Source organism: Pelobates fuscus, chromosome 3, assembly GCF_036172605.1.
Source record: "Pelobates fuscus isolate aPelFus1 chromosome 3, aPelFus1.pri, whole genome shotgun sequence".
NCBI classification, from domain to species: Eukaryota; Metazoa; Chordata; class Amphibia; order Anura; family Pelobatidae; genus Pelobates; species Pelobates fuscus.
Window position 1 is genome coordinate 393550506 of NC_086319.1, and position 13684 is coordinate 393564189.

Below are 13684 nucleotides of genomic sequence, written 5' to 3' on the forward strand. Positions count from 1 at the left end.
GTGTTTGTAGGTCTGTGTGTCAATTCATATGTGCATTAATTTACATAAGATATCTCATGGAAATCCAAATATCTTATGTTGTAACCTGCAGTAATCCCATACAAACTTCCAAGGATGGTAGTACTCACAGGACTTACTTTCTGTTAAAACCTAGCTTTTATTGCACTGTCTGTCAATGTTTCAGTTTAAAAACACAAATGTGTGAGGAGGCTGCTTGTGGTGTTGCGTATGTGGGAGGAGGCTGCTTGTATGGTTGCGGAATTGGGGAGGCTGCTTGAAGGGCTGTATTAATCGAAGGGAAAATATTGTAGGGTTGTGTGTGTTGAAGGGGCTGTTTGCAGTGTAGTATGTGCCATGGACCTGAAACCTTGTGGGTGTTACTGAACTCAACACTCAGCTTGATTGTCTCTGTCAACGGTCCCTCTCTTTCTGCGCTGGCTACCTGAAGTGATTATAGCTCTCACCCAAACACTAGTTGAGACTTGGTGAGAGTTGAATAAGAACTAGTTTATTGGGGGTGCATGGTTTAAACAATTAATCCCACCCTGGCGCATCTGAGTCTGGGAGATAACTAGATCAGTAACCGCTAAGTAAATTATCTCCCAAACATCAGGGCTCTATTACATTATATCCCCAAACACATGAAAAACATAAATAACCCCCACATGTTTTATATCCCCGGTTATCTCTTCCCCTTCATCTGCTCTGGTCAAAAGAGTGCTCTTGTCGAACTCATTGTGTTGAATTCCCACCCGTTTAAAAAGTTTTAGCCAGCCAGATTGACCGCTAGGAGGCTTGCTGCTTCTCCTGTGAGGCTTCGTCACTGGGTGGGTTTGGAGTGTGGGTGCTCTTCAGGGCTGTTTCTGGTGAAGGGTAGAGGAAACCTCAGAGATTGGGAGTACAGTTCTTAAGTGGAAAAAATGTCTCTTCGTTGTGGTAGAACTGCAGTTTTGTCACAATGGGAAAACTGTCTCTGAATACATGTAGCGCAGAACTTAACTGCTCTACTGTGATATTTTCATTGTGGACATACACTATCTCTTATATTTTTATTTTGTTCCTCCTCCTTTTTGTCTATGTAAACCTAGAAGTACCTCTGGATAAAGTCTAAATTTGTTAAATACACTCACAGTTTTATGTGTCACTTTATCAATTGTTTTTGCATGCCTTTTTTTTTCTATATATATATATTTAGTATTTTGAGCATGTTCACTTACTTGGTTGCTGCATAATTTATAGCACTGCTATTCACCTATATATATATATTTTTTTTTACATATGTATAGAAAACAATGGCGGCCTAAAAATTTGGCAGTATTTTAAAAAGCGTTAGTAAGTCCTGGAGTTTAGACTTTGTGTGACGCTAGCCGTTATACCATCACATGCATTATTAACTCTAAACATTTGGGTATGTCATCAATGGACCATCACACGTGTCACAAAACCTTGGTCACCCCAGGTTAGGATGAGACTTCTAAGTTCATGAGAAGACAAGGACTGACTTTTTCCCAGGACCAAACTTGTGAATTAACAAAGAACTGCAAATTATGGAGCTATTGCTTTTTATTGCCCACAAACCCTGTAATGTGACCACTAAGGAGAAGTGTGTCCATGGGATAGCTAGAAGACACATGCCATTTCTAACAAGTCGCCTGCTCACCGTCTCTCACTGACACAGGAGACTTTCATCTTATGGCAAAAGGTGTCATTGAATAGTCTCTTCTCAAATGACTATGATTAACACGAAGACACAAATGTTACCAAACTGTATCTGGAGTTAATTAATGGCAAAGTTTGAAATCATGTTAATTATGTAATAATTAAGGAATGATATAAAAAAAATGAACGTAGGAATTAATGTACATTTAATAATTAGTCAATTATCAGTATTTATTTATATCTTGCCCTTTAAACAATAATAGTGATATTGTATATATTTATCGTTTTGTTACAAAAGAATACATAACACAAAAAAACTATATTTCAAAGGAATAAAGAACAAAAATTGGTCACTGATCCTTCTGGGCTGCTTATTGTTTTTTGTTTTTTTTTGTACATAGTTTTTTCTGTTTGTGTTACTTAAAGGGACACTATAAGCACCAAAGTGAGTCACAGTCAGTAAACATGTGACTAGTGCTTTATAAACAAAAGAAAACCTTATTTAACTTCTAAATGGCAGACGTACTGAGTACTGAGACTGCAGGAACATTATTATTATTATTTTATTATTTATATAGTACCAGCAAATTCCATAGCACTGTACAATGGGTGGACTAACAGACATGTAACTGTAACCAGACACATGGACGCACAGGAACAGGGGGGTTGAGGGCCCTGCTCAATGAGCTTACATGCTAGAGGGAGTGGGGTATAGTGACACAAAGGGTATAAGTAGGGGTAATGAAATAGATCTGGAATGAATGTGAGCAGGATATATATACCAAAAACAGCTTCATTAAGCTTAAGTTGTTTTGGTGCTAACAGTATTCCTTTAGCCAGCTGGAACAAAATTAAAATTTTAACTTTTTTGTTTCGGGATTTGCATGCCGATAACCAATTTAGAAGTGACCGCTTTATAAATATTTATATATATATATAGCTGTGGTGGGCGCTTTTAAACTTTTTGGGTAATTTGAACTGTTTTGGTGTGGATACCATGTTTTCTCTGTGACTTGGTCTGGGTTTTCTGAAACACCCAATCACGGGGACATATTTTTTTTTATATTTTCAGAACATTAGTTAAAATATAGAAATGTTACTTATTTTTTGATGAAATATTGTAATATCCCCATGTAGAGTGTTGCCAAGATTTTGAGAAGGTATTGGATCAAACCACAGACATGCCAGGTTCAGTTTGTGAACAGCATAACATCTGTAATTAAACGATTAGTTTTATGGCTATAAACATATATTTTTAGATTTTGGTGTTTGATGGCATCAGATGTGTGTACATCTTTAAGAAATTATAGTGCCTGACAGGTTCCCTTTAAAAGTGTTATTTACTAAAGAGAGAGTTAAAATTTAAAGGGACACTCCGTACCCTTAAAGCACTTTAACTTGCTGAAATGCTTTATGGATGAATGGCGAGTCCTCTTTTCTTTTTGCAAAAAGTGGAGATTTCAGAGCACAGATTCACCCAGGTTCAAATTCAACTAACAACCTTGACGCAGAGAACACTCTCACTTTTGTGACTTGATGCAGATTACATACTTGTGTATTTATTACATTTCTAATGCTCTCCTTTCTTTTTAATGGTGTTTTCCATGATAATAAAATATAAAAAAAAGTAATGCACAGATTGTAGCATTAGGAACTCTGGTATACAACGTGAAAAGTAAGTGAGCATTGGTGGTTCAGTGGTAGAATTCTCGCCTGCCACGCGGGAGGCCCGGGTTCGATTCCCGGCCAATGCAACTTCCTTTTACAATATTATTTTAACATCTATACATAAATATACACCGCATGGTACTCTGTATTAATACTCCCTGGTCATTTTATAAATACATATGACATGGTACTCTGTATTAATACACTGTGAATATAAATATACACTATATGGCACACTGTATTAATACACTCTGTATATAAATACACACCTTGTGGCACACTGTGTAAATACACTCTATATATACACACCTTGTGGTACATTGTTTTCATATACATTATATACAAGTACACTGTATAGTATCATTATTGATCTCCCAAATTGGCAACAAATGTATGTTCTTATTAATCATGGTGATTTGGGAAGAGACTAAAGAATGCCACCTCTTGGTGGGAGATGAAAGCCTCCTGAGAAGTGTAATAGAGACACTTGGAGATGGCATGTGTCTTCTAACCCATGGACACACTTCCCATTAATGATCACTTTAGAGGTCATTACTAGAGGTGGTAGCTCCATTATTTGCATCTGTATGTTAATTGCAATGTTAGGTCCTGGAGAACAACGTCAGAACTGGATTCTTCCAACACGTGCTATGATTTATTGGTGACATGTCTAAAACTAATAAAATCAGATCAAGAGTGAAGAGCTCTCACACTCTCCCATGGATACTTTTGCCTTCACCAACAGTAGCCCGGCTAGCTCAGTCGGTAGAGCATGAGACTCTTAATCTCAGGGTCGTGGGTTCGAGCCCCACGTTGGGCGTTACTTTTTATTACAAGAACTATGCATACAACCGATTTTGTGTTGTTTTTTTATTTTATTACTACTCATCCTGTGTAAATATTGATGATATAGTACATTGTATTAATACTCATTTGTAAATACTAACTATTTACTACACTGCATTAATACTCCTGTGTGAATACTCACTATATAGTGCACTGTATTAATAATACTCTAGTGAATAATAGGTGAGCATGAATACTATATAGTACACTCTATTAAAGTACACTGTGGAAATACTTTGATATTGATATAGTATATGGGAAGCATAGGATGACACATTGTCCATTGAATAATTCCTCTCCAATAACACTTCCTGGGAATGAGGCATAATTAGGTAAAATGGGTTTGGAGTGTTATTTTATTTTTACCAGTAGTAAGCTGACATTCATATACATAAAGAAAAATTACTTAATGCATAATCCTACATAATCATAAACATAATCCTACACTAACAATCCTAACAAGACAAATGTCAGCTATCTTGCAGTCTACTCTACTACAGATGGATTCCATTTTAATGTTCTGCTTCAGTGACGTCACATATTGTTAATGGGAAGCAGGACTCGACCCATTTGAAGAAACTCTCAGTCTATAGGCAAGCGGGCTTCCCTACCAAACATTAAAATGTATGGTGAAAACCCTGTAGTGGTAGGAAGTAGTCCTTGACTTATTAACATTGAGAATGCTCAAGAACGCCTTGATGAGCAGGATCTTGAAATCTCTACCCTGATCAGAGTGTATCTAATTGGACAGCCCATAATGCAAGAAGTACTTTTGCCACAAGATCTTTGCAACCGTCACTGCCTTTTGGCCTTTGGTGGGAAATGCTTGTGCGTAGCAGATGAAGTGATCAGTGACAACCAGGACATTCCCAATACCAGTAGAGTCATTTTCAATACACAGAAAGCCCATGTAGATCAGGCCCAGGGGACAATTACTTATAAGATGGCCCATGGGAGCAGCCTACTCGTAAAGTCTTCATCTGCACAAATTTTTTGCAGGTTTTAATGTACTGCTCCACAGTATCTCTCAGTTTGGACTAGAAAAATCACAACTGTTGTCCTGCCCCTAGATGCCTATGCTTATGCAGCGCTCTTATTTGGTGGGGAAGCACCAGGGTGGTCATGGTACTCAACTATTCTATACAGCAGGCCATCCTCCAGTTGTAATTTGTTCTCGCCTGATGGAAAAATGGTCAGAAGATTAGGATTGTTTGCCTTTATGGCCTTGAAGACATACCCTGTATACCAATCTTAAAACTGAGCTCTCCATGTATCTACTGCCAGCCATGATAGACAACCATTGTTGTAGGATAATGGAAGCGTTGTACACCTTTGGTATAGCTCCAGGAAAACAGCTAATAGAGTCTACTCTTCTGAGCTCGTCAAAATCTTATGGCCTCTCTACGACTATTGCCATATTGCACGGAGCTCTCTCTAGGTCCCAGGACCTCTTCCCACTCCTTCTCCTCTTGATAAAGGGGAAGTCCAGATCGACATAATAGTGCATCAGCACTGACATTTTTGGGGTTCAGTCTGTATTTCAAGTTGAAATAAACATTTGACAATGCCGTCAACCATGTGTGTCCTCTGGCATCCAGTTTAGCTGTAGCCTGTATGTACGTGAGGGGATTGTTTTCCGTTCTCACCTCAAACTCTCTCACATATAGGTAATCATGAAGTTTGTCTACTATTGCCCATTTAAGGGCCATAAACTCTAGCCTGTGAACCAAGTAGTTCTTAACACTTCCCATGCCACTAATGAGTGGGAGTTAGGGGGGAACACTAGGCCCCCTATTATCACTTAAGGCACTGACCTGCCTGTAATGTGGGCAGGAGGGGACGATAGGTCTCCCCATTATCACTTATGACCCTCAAAGAGCTCCTACCTGCATGGATGATGCACATCTGGAGCTTATACTCTGTAGCTTTGCATGGAGACTTTAAGCACCATGAGCACTTCAAAACACTATCGTAGTTCAAGGTGCTTGGCGCAACACTTTTTGTGTTTTACTTTTTGTTGTATATTTTTGTTGTGAGTTACAGCAAATGATGCATTGAGCTACTGAGGGACATTGTAGGACTACCTCACCGACTCATAAAAGGACACAGCACCCTCCTATGCATGTGCCAGCAGGGGTACCCTAAGGAGGCCATCTGTGCTGCCTTAAGGTAATGCCAGTTCTGATTACTGGGCTAAAAAAAGCAACTTAAGCAATATAATATGTAACGTAAGTGCAGATACATACCCAAGTGAAAAAGAATATAGTATACACACTAACCACAGATAATAAATCTGCTAAATTGAAAGGGTCCCAGGTGTACCTCACTAACACCCAAAATAGTAAAATGTGCAACAAAGAGATGGAAACCTCATTCAATAAGCATGCAATAAAAATACAACCTGGAAAATATAACCAAAGTAGGTCTATTTTCTATAGGAATAGGATAAAGTCTAAAATGACAAAAAATAATTACAAATCATAGCGTAACACAATTAAAAATATTTAGTGAAAGATGTGATGTTAGTAGCAAACTCACAAACAGCGGTGAAAATCAGGCCTCTCACTCCCTTGGGGTATATGAAATATGGAACTTGATAGTAGATTCAAGTATATAGATGTTCAAAGAAATGGATAAAAAGAGCCATACATGGTGAAGTATGTAATAAAATTACAAAAGCACATTTATTGATTGCACTTACAAACAGAGAAGAATCATAAGCATATCTCCACTACAAGTGGAACTGGATAGAAGCGTGGTAGATTGGAGCCAAATCCCAGCTTGAAAAACCCAGCAAACAGGTAAACGAATAAAATATTAAAATGAAACAACAAAAGTCCGATATCCAACGCGTTTCGTCCGAAAATATCTGTAAGGGACTTCTTCAGGGATATATGTGGAGCCTTGTGTAGAAGTGCTTCTTATCCCCGAGGTAATTCTTCATAATGCCGTTCACCGGCAGCGTGCGTTCCAACGTCGAACGCAGTAATCCATTTCCTCTGACGTCTATCCGGTATTCGGCGCATGCGCCCGGGAAACTAAAGGTCCGCAGCACTAGAGTACTGAGCGTGCTGGGACGTGTAGTACAGGAGATCAAAACACAGGAGAACAAAGTACACAACTAACGATATGTCGCCATATAGACATAGAAAAACGGAATCCTAGCAACGATCTAACAAATACATATAGCAAATAGACGAATAAATGTACATGTATAACTACTTGTATGGGAGGGCTCATCTGATAGTCTGAACCTTTTTTTGAACTTATTAATTCCAATGATTATAATCTTAAATTTACACATAACATTAGTTCAGTATCTTTAGATTTTTTAGATCTCCCTATCTATGTGGATCAAAATCAACTTAAAACTAAAACATTATTTAAACCCACTGATTGTAATACAGCCATAGATTTGTCTAGTGCCCACCATTCTCCTTGGCTTTCCAATGTACCAAGAAGTCAATTGATTCGTCTCAGAAGAAATTGTTCAGATGACAACACATTCTTCCAACAAGCTCAGACAATCAAAACACGCTATGTAGAAAAAGGTTATTATCAAGATCAAATTAATGTAGATATACATACCATACTTAATACAGATAGATCTCATTTTCTAAATAATCACCCTAATAGACAACAAGCTAAAAATAATTTTGACACTCACAAAAACAAATTTCAATTAGCGTTCATCACCCAATATAACTCACAAGTTAAACAAATCAAAAAAAAATTTAAATAAATATTGGTACATCCTACAAAGGGATAATGTACTTAGAGATGTTATCCCTAACAAACCTACAATTATTTACAAACGAGCGGCCAATCTTAAAAATAACTTAGCTCCTAGTCTTCTATCTATACCTTCCGCATCCACATCTGCTTCTTTTCTTAAACCCTTACAAGGGTTTTATTGTTGTGGACATTGTTCCACGTGCAAAAATCAAAAAAGGAAAATTACTAGTTTTGTTGGTGCTCATACATCAAAAACATATCAGAGCAAAAAACATATCCAATGTTCAACTACTTTTGTAATCTATCTACTTCAATGTGGCTGTGGGGCCCAATATGTGGGCCGCACTACTCAGAAACTTCACATCAGACTTTTGGAACACTTTAATAATATCAAAAAAGGTAAATTAGATCATAGTGTTCCAAAACATTTTAATACATGTCCCCTTTTTTGTTGGGATTTTTTTTAGCTTTTGGCATAGCACATATAACATTAGGCGTTAGAGGAGGAGATAAACTCCAAGAACTAATTCGCCAAGAAGCATTCTGGATATACACCCTTAAGACTCTACAACATGGACTCAATGCAGAAATAGACCTACAAGGTCTGATTTTAATTCATACTTTAGAACATTGGATTTGTTATTTGGATTTCATATGTATTCACCTTTTACCCCCCCCCCCCCTTTTTTTTTCTCTCTCATCTTTTATACTCATAATCATTTAGTTCTATTTTCAGACAATTGAATTTTGTCATACATATTAATTCTCTCTCTTTTTTCCTTCCATTTTGTATAATAGCTTAGTATATAGTACTAGTCTATTTCTGTATATTATACATATAGAGATTATCTCAATATATATATCGATTGGTTTATTAATATAATAATGTCTACATATATATTGACGGATTGATAGTTAGTTTATTGACCAGTTCATCAGTGTATTCATTCTATTAACTGTTTTCATGTATTCTATATTCTATATTATACATGTACATTTATTTGTCTATTTGCTATATGTATTTGTTAGATCGTTGCTAGGATTCCGTTTTTCTATGTCTATATGGCGACATATCGTTAGTTGTGTACTTTGTTCTCCTGTGTTTTGATCTCCTGTACTACACGTCCCAGCACGCTCAGTACTCTAGTGCTGCGGACCTTTAGTTTCCCGGGCGCATGTGCCGAATACCGGATAGACGTCAGAGGAAATGGATTACTGCGTTCGACGTTGGAACGCACGCTGCCGGTGAACGGCATTATGAAGAATTACCTCGGGTATAAGAAGCACTTCTACACAAGGCTCCACATATATCCCTGAAGAAGTCCCTTACAGATATTGTCGGACGAAACGTGTTGGATATCGGACTTTTGTTGTTTCATATTTTATTCGTTTACCTGTTTGCTGGGTTTTTCAAGCTGGGATTTGGCTCCAATCTACCACGCTTCTATCCAGTTCCACTTGTAGTGGAGATATGCTTATGATTCTTCTCTGTTTGTAAGTGCAATCAATAAATGTGCTTTTGTAATTTTATTACATACTTCACCATGTATGGCTTTTTTTTATCCATTTCTTTGAAGACATCTATATACTTGAATCTACTATCAAGTTCCATATTTCATATACCCCAAGGGGGCGAGAGGCCTGATTTTCACCGCTGTTTGTGAGTTTGCTACTAACAGATACATACCCACACTCACATACATTACATAGTTTTTTGCAAGTACAGCTCACTCCATTCTATATACATAAATACATTTTATGTTGGTGTATTTGATTCTTTAATTTGCAAATAGAAATTTTATATGGTCTTCAAACCAAATACTTTTAAAACAGAATAACCACTTAGGGACTGTAAAACATCAAACATATATTATTAATCGGAGCAAAGTGTGTAACAAAGAATTTGGAGAGAAATAGTACCGTCATTAGTATGGTTGAGTATTATGGGAAATTAAGTTCACTTATGATCTTAGACAGATATCATATCTCAGCAACAGGGCTGTCTTTTATATTGATTGGACCCTGGACAAGCATTTGCTTGGGACCCCTGGACCAATATACAATGCACAGATACACACTGTATGGGTGCTTAGTTTTCTTTTTACCACTAGTAACCTGGTAAACTCAGACAAACAAAAAAAGAGAGAAAAATCACAAAATAACCCTCCACATATGGAGCTTGTAGACTACCAGTTGAGTTCATATAAACTCATTCAAGCATTGGTGGTTCAGTGGTAGAATTCTCGCCTGCCACGCGGGAGGCCCGGGTTCGATTCCCGGCCAATGCAAGTTCTTTTTTTATTTATCATCATTTTAATTTATCCAATCATCGCCTGGCAAAGACCTGTAGCATTGAACTTAATTTACTCTAATATTCGTTTTTATATGGAAATTCTCTAAACTTTTAGATAAACTCCTGCTATATAGTGTAGTAATCCCACTTGAATTTAGATATAGCCCCAGGAATACACTGTATTACAATATACCCCTGGGGTGTACACTACACTCATTCTCCTTGTATTAGCATATATACTATATGCCACTGTGTATTAAAACTCCCTATTTAGACATACCCCAATGGAGTTCAGTCTTGTACCCCATATACAACTAATGTATATTATCTATATATAACAAATGTGTCTTCTAAGTTATCCATGGAGACACATCTCATAATTTGCAGCTGTTTGTTAATTGGCAAGTTTGGTCCTGGGAAAAAGTCACGGCTGGGCTGTTCCAACACATGCTGTGGTCCATTGGTGACATAACTAAGTTAAATGCAGCTACAGTAAATGTAGGCTTAGCCTGCTTTGGAAGACCTTGAGCAGATATTCAGGACACTTCAAAGACATTTTGTTAAGCCCGGCTAGCTCAGTCGGTAGAGCATGAGACTCTTAATCTCAGGGTCGTGGGTTCGAGCCCCACGTTGGGCGAAGTATTTTTGTTATTTTTTCTACACATTGCCTCAATATTTATATTTCCAAAGTTATATTAAATAAAGTAGAGATTTAGCAGACACGTATTCACAAGTTATTTCCCGAACGACTACATACCAAAACGAGTTACAGCTTTAGGCTTGAATACAGTAAGATTTTTCTATATTGATGGAGGCATTAGGGGCCCAGGGTGGCTAGATGGTGGTGTTAACACTATAGGGTCAGGAATTCATGTTTGTGTTCCTGACCCTATAGTGATCCTTTAACTTGCCAGTCAGTTTTCACCCTTTCCAGATACCACAGAAGAGTCCTCTTTGGAGGGGAGCTATAAGGTTGGGAGAGGAACAATCGCGGTAAATACCTCTAACCGCCTGGAACTGTTTTTGGCAGAAGACCACACTAGCGGTCGGTATAAACTTTAATGTAGTGGCGTTCCCCCAAAACCCCACAGATCAGAGGGCTATTTGGTCAGATTGGGTGCAGCGAGAGCTATCCGGGGATATAAGACTTCTGGGGGGTTGTAACTGTATTTTCAGGGTTTTACTGTATTTGGCTCTTTTTTTTTTTAACACTTTTTTAAAGTGTTTGGACTGTTTGGTGAGGAGGAGGGCATACATTATGGATAGTAGCTTCTTTTTTATGACCCGTCCCGTGCAGTGGTGTTCAAAGGTTGTAAGGTCTCATTGAGCGCATTGTGCCATAGGGCCTGTTCGTACAAAGTGTGTGAGTTGACTGTGATAAAACGTTTGCAATGCTGTGAGATTATCCCTCGGGATTAGGTTGTGGAGTGGCTTAATGCCTGGCCCCTCTCTCACAGCTCCCAATGTCAGATAGGGGAAGTTGTGGTATCAGGAGGTGACAACCATGATGGTTGCACCGGAGCTCGCACGCTGTTGGGGCCTATTGGGTGGCCCATGCACTTATGGGCACCCGATGGTCCCTATATCTTTAGGGGCCCGGTCAGCGCTGTGGCCGCTTAATAGCGCAACTGGGCCCCTTTAAAAAAAAACAAAAACGCAGCTGCAGCAAGTGCTACTGGGAGGAAGTGGTCACTTCCTCCCAGCTCACTTCGCACGGGAGGAGTGTGCGCCAGTGAAGAGGGTGAGCCACGCCAACTCCTATCAGCCCCAGTCACCCTCCTGCAAAGAAAAGATAAGAAACAGGAGGGTGGCTGAAAAATGAGCTGTGTGTGTGTGTATGTCTGTATGTATGTCATTATGAATGTATGTCTGTATGTAAGTATGCCAGTATCAATGTATGTCTGTATGTCTGTATGCATGTATGTCTGTATGTCTGTCCGTATGTATATATGTCTGTCTGTATGTCTGTCATTATGAATGTATGCATGAATGTCTATATGTATGTACGTATGCCAGTATCAATGTATGTCTGTATGTCATTATGTATGTCTGTATGGCATTATGTATGTCTGTATGTCAGTATGAATGTATGTCTGCATGTCATTGTGAACGTATGTCTGCGTGTATGTGTGTATCTATGTCAGTATGCATGTATGTCAGTATGTATGAATGTATGTATGTCTGTCAGTATGTCTGTATATATGCATGTATGTCAGTATGAATGTATGTATGTATGTATGCCAGTATCAATGTATGTCTGTATGTCCTTATGTATGTCTGTATGTCATTATGAACATATGTCTGTGTCTATGTGTGTATGAATGTCAGTATGCATGTATGCCAGTATGTATGAATGTATGTATGTATGTCTGTCTGTGCCATGATAGATCTTGATAGATTTGGACTTCATGTCCGTGAAATAGCAGCGGAGCGTTCGTGTCTCTTAATTTCTTCAGTATCTGGCAAAATAGTGCAAGCGGCAAATAATGTCTCTCTGGGCCTCCCCGTGTTGTTTTTAGGCCATAAAAAGCATTGTGCTCTGTCAAAGAGGACCGGGGTTTCGGTTGGCTGGCCTAACAGGAGATTGAACAGCTCCTGTAGGGTTGTCTGGATATCTTCATTCTCGGTCTCAGGAAGGCCCTTAATTTGAAGGTTGTTTCTTCGCCCCCTATTATCTATTTCATCTAGTGACCTTAGGAGTTGGGACATGTGTGTCTCATGGGTTTCAATCCTGGACGTCAGGGTGTTCAGGGTGTTCAGTTGGGCCTGTATGGTCTGCCTGTCATCCTCCAAGTCTTGGACAAGGAGGCCTACCTGCCGGATCTCTGATCCCAGACTCTTCATCTTGCGCTGGAAGGATGTTTCCAATCTTCCCAGCATTGCTGTGAGGTCTGCCTTAGAGGGTAGATTCTTGAGAAGGTCTTTAATATTGTGATCTGCGGAGGCAGCCGAGACCTCTGAAGTTGCTGGGCCATGTTCCGACATGCGGTCAGTATAATCTTTAAATAGTTTGGAAACCCAACCCGGTTTCCCTGCCGGGGTCTTCCCGGAGCCAGTATGGGTGCTTTGGGAGCGTTTGGGGTTCCACATCTTTGCTTTTAGCTGCTTCCAAGATAGTTTTTGTGACTGCTGTACCCGGAGCTAAGTTAGCATGTGGCCATTCCGGTCGGCAGGTGGCCACGCCCCTCTGTATTCAGGAGATAATTAACTTACTGATCCTTGACTCAATTATCTTCAGACACAGGGACGCCTGGGCAGGATCAATGTGTAAAGAATGGAGACCCCATTCTGGGGATCTGGGCATAAAAAAATGCATTCTGAGCAATAAAGACAGATTACTCCCAGAACTATATTGCCTCTGGTTAATGGGGGGAAGAGATCTATAATCACGAACAGTCCCAGTCTGGCTGAGAGGAGAGTTTAGCGGAGGTAACCAGTCTGGTTACCGGTGGTCGGTTACATATATTATTATTCTTTTTTTTT

General features: G+C 39.0%; 2 non-coding genes across 2 annotated transcripts; both read left to right on the forward strand.

Moving 5' to 3' along the window:
* The first annotated feature begins 4074 nt into the window (after positions 1-4074).
* Positions 4075-4147, forward strand: TRNAK-CUU (transfer RNA lysine (anticodon CUU)). Its single transcript has one exon. It is a non-coding gene; the product is annotated as a tRNA-Lys (tRNA).
* A 6618-nt stretch (positions 4148-10765) lies between these two features.
* TRNAK-CUU (transfer RNA lysine (anticodon CUU)) lies at positions 10766-10838 on the forward strand. The gene has a single exon. It is a non-coding gene; the product is annotated as a tRNA-Lys (tRNA).
* The last annotated feature ends 2846 nt before the right edge of the window (positions 10839-13684 follow it).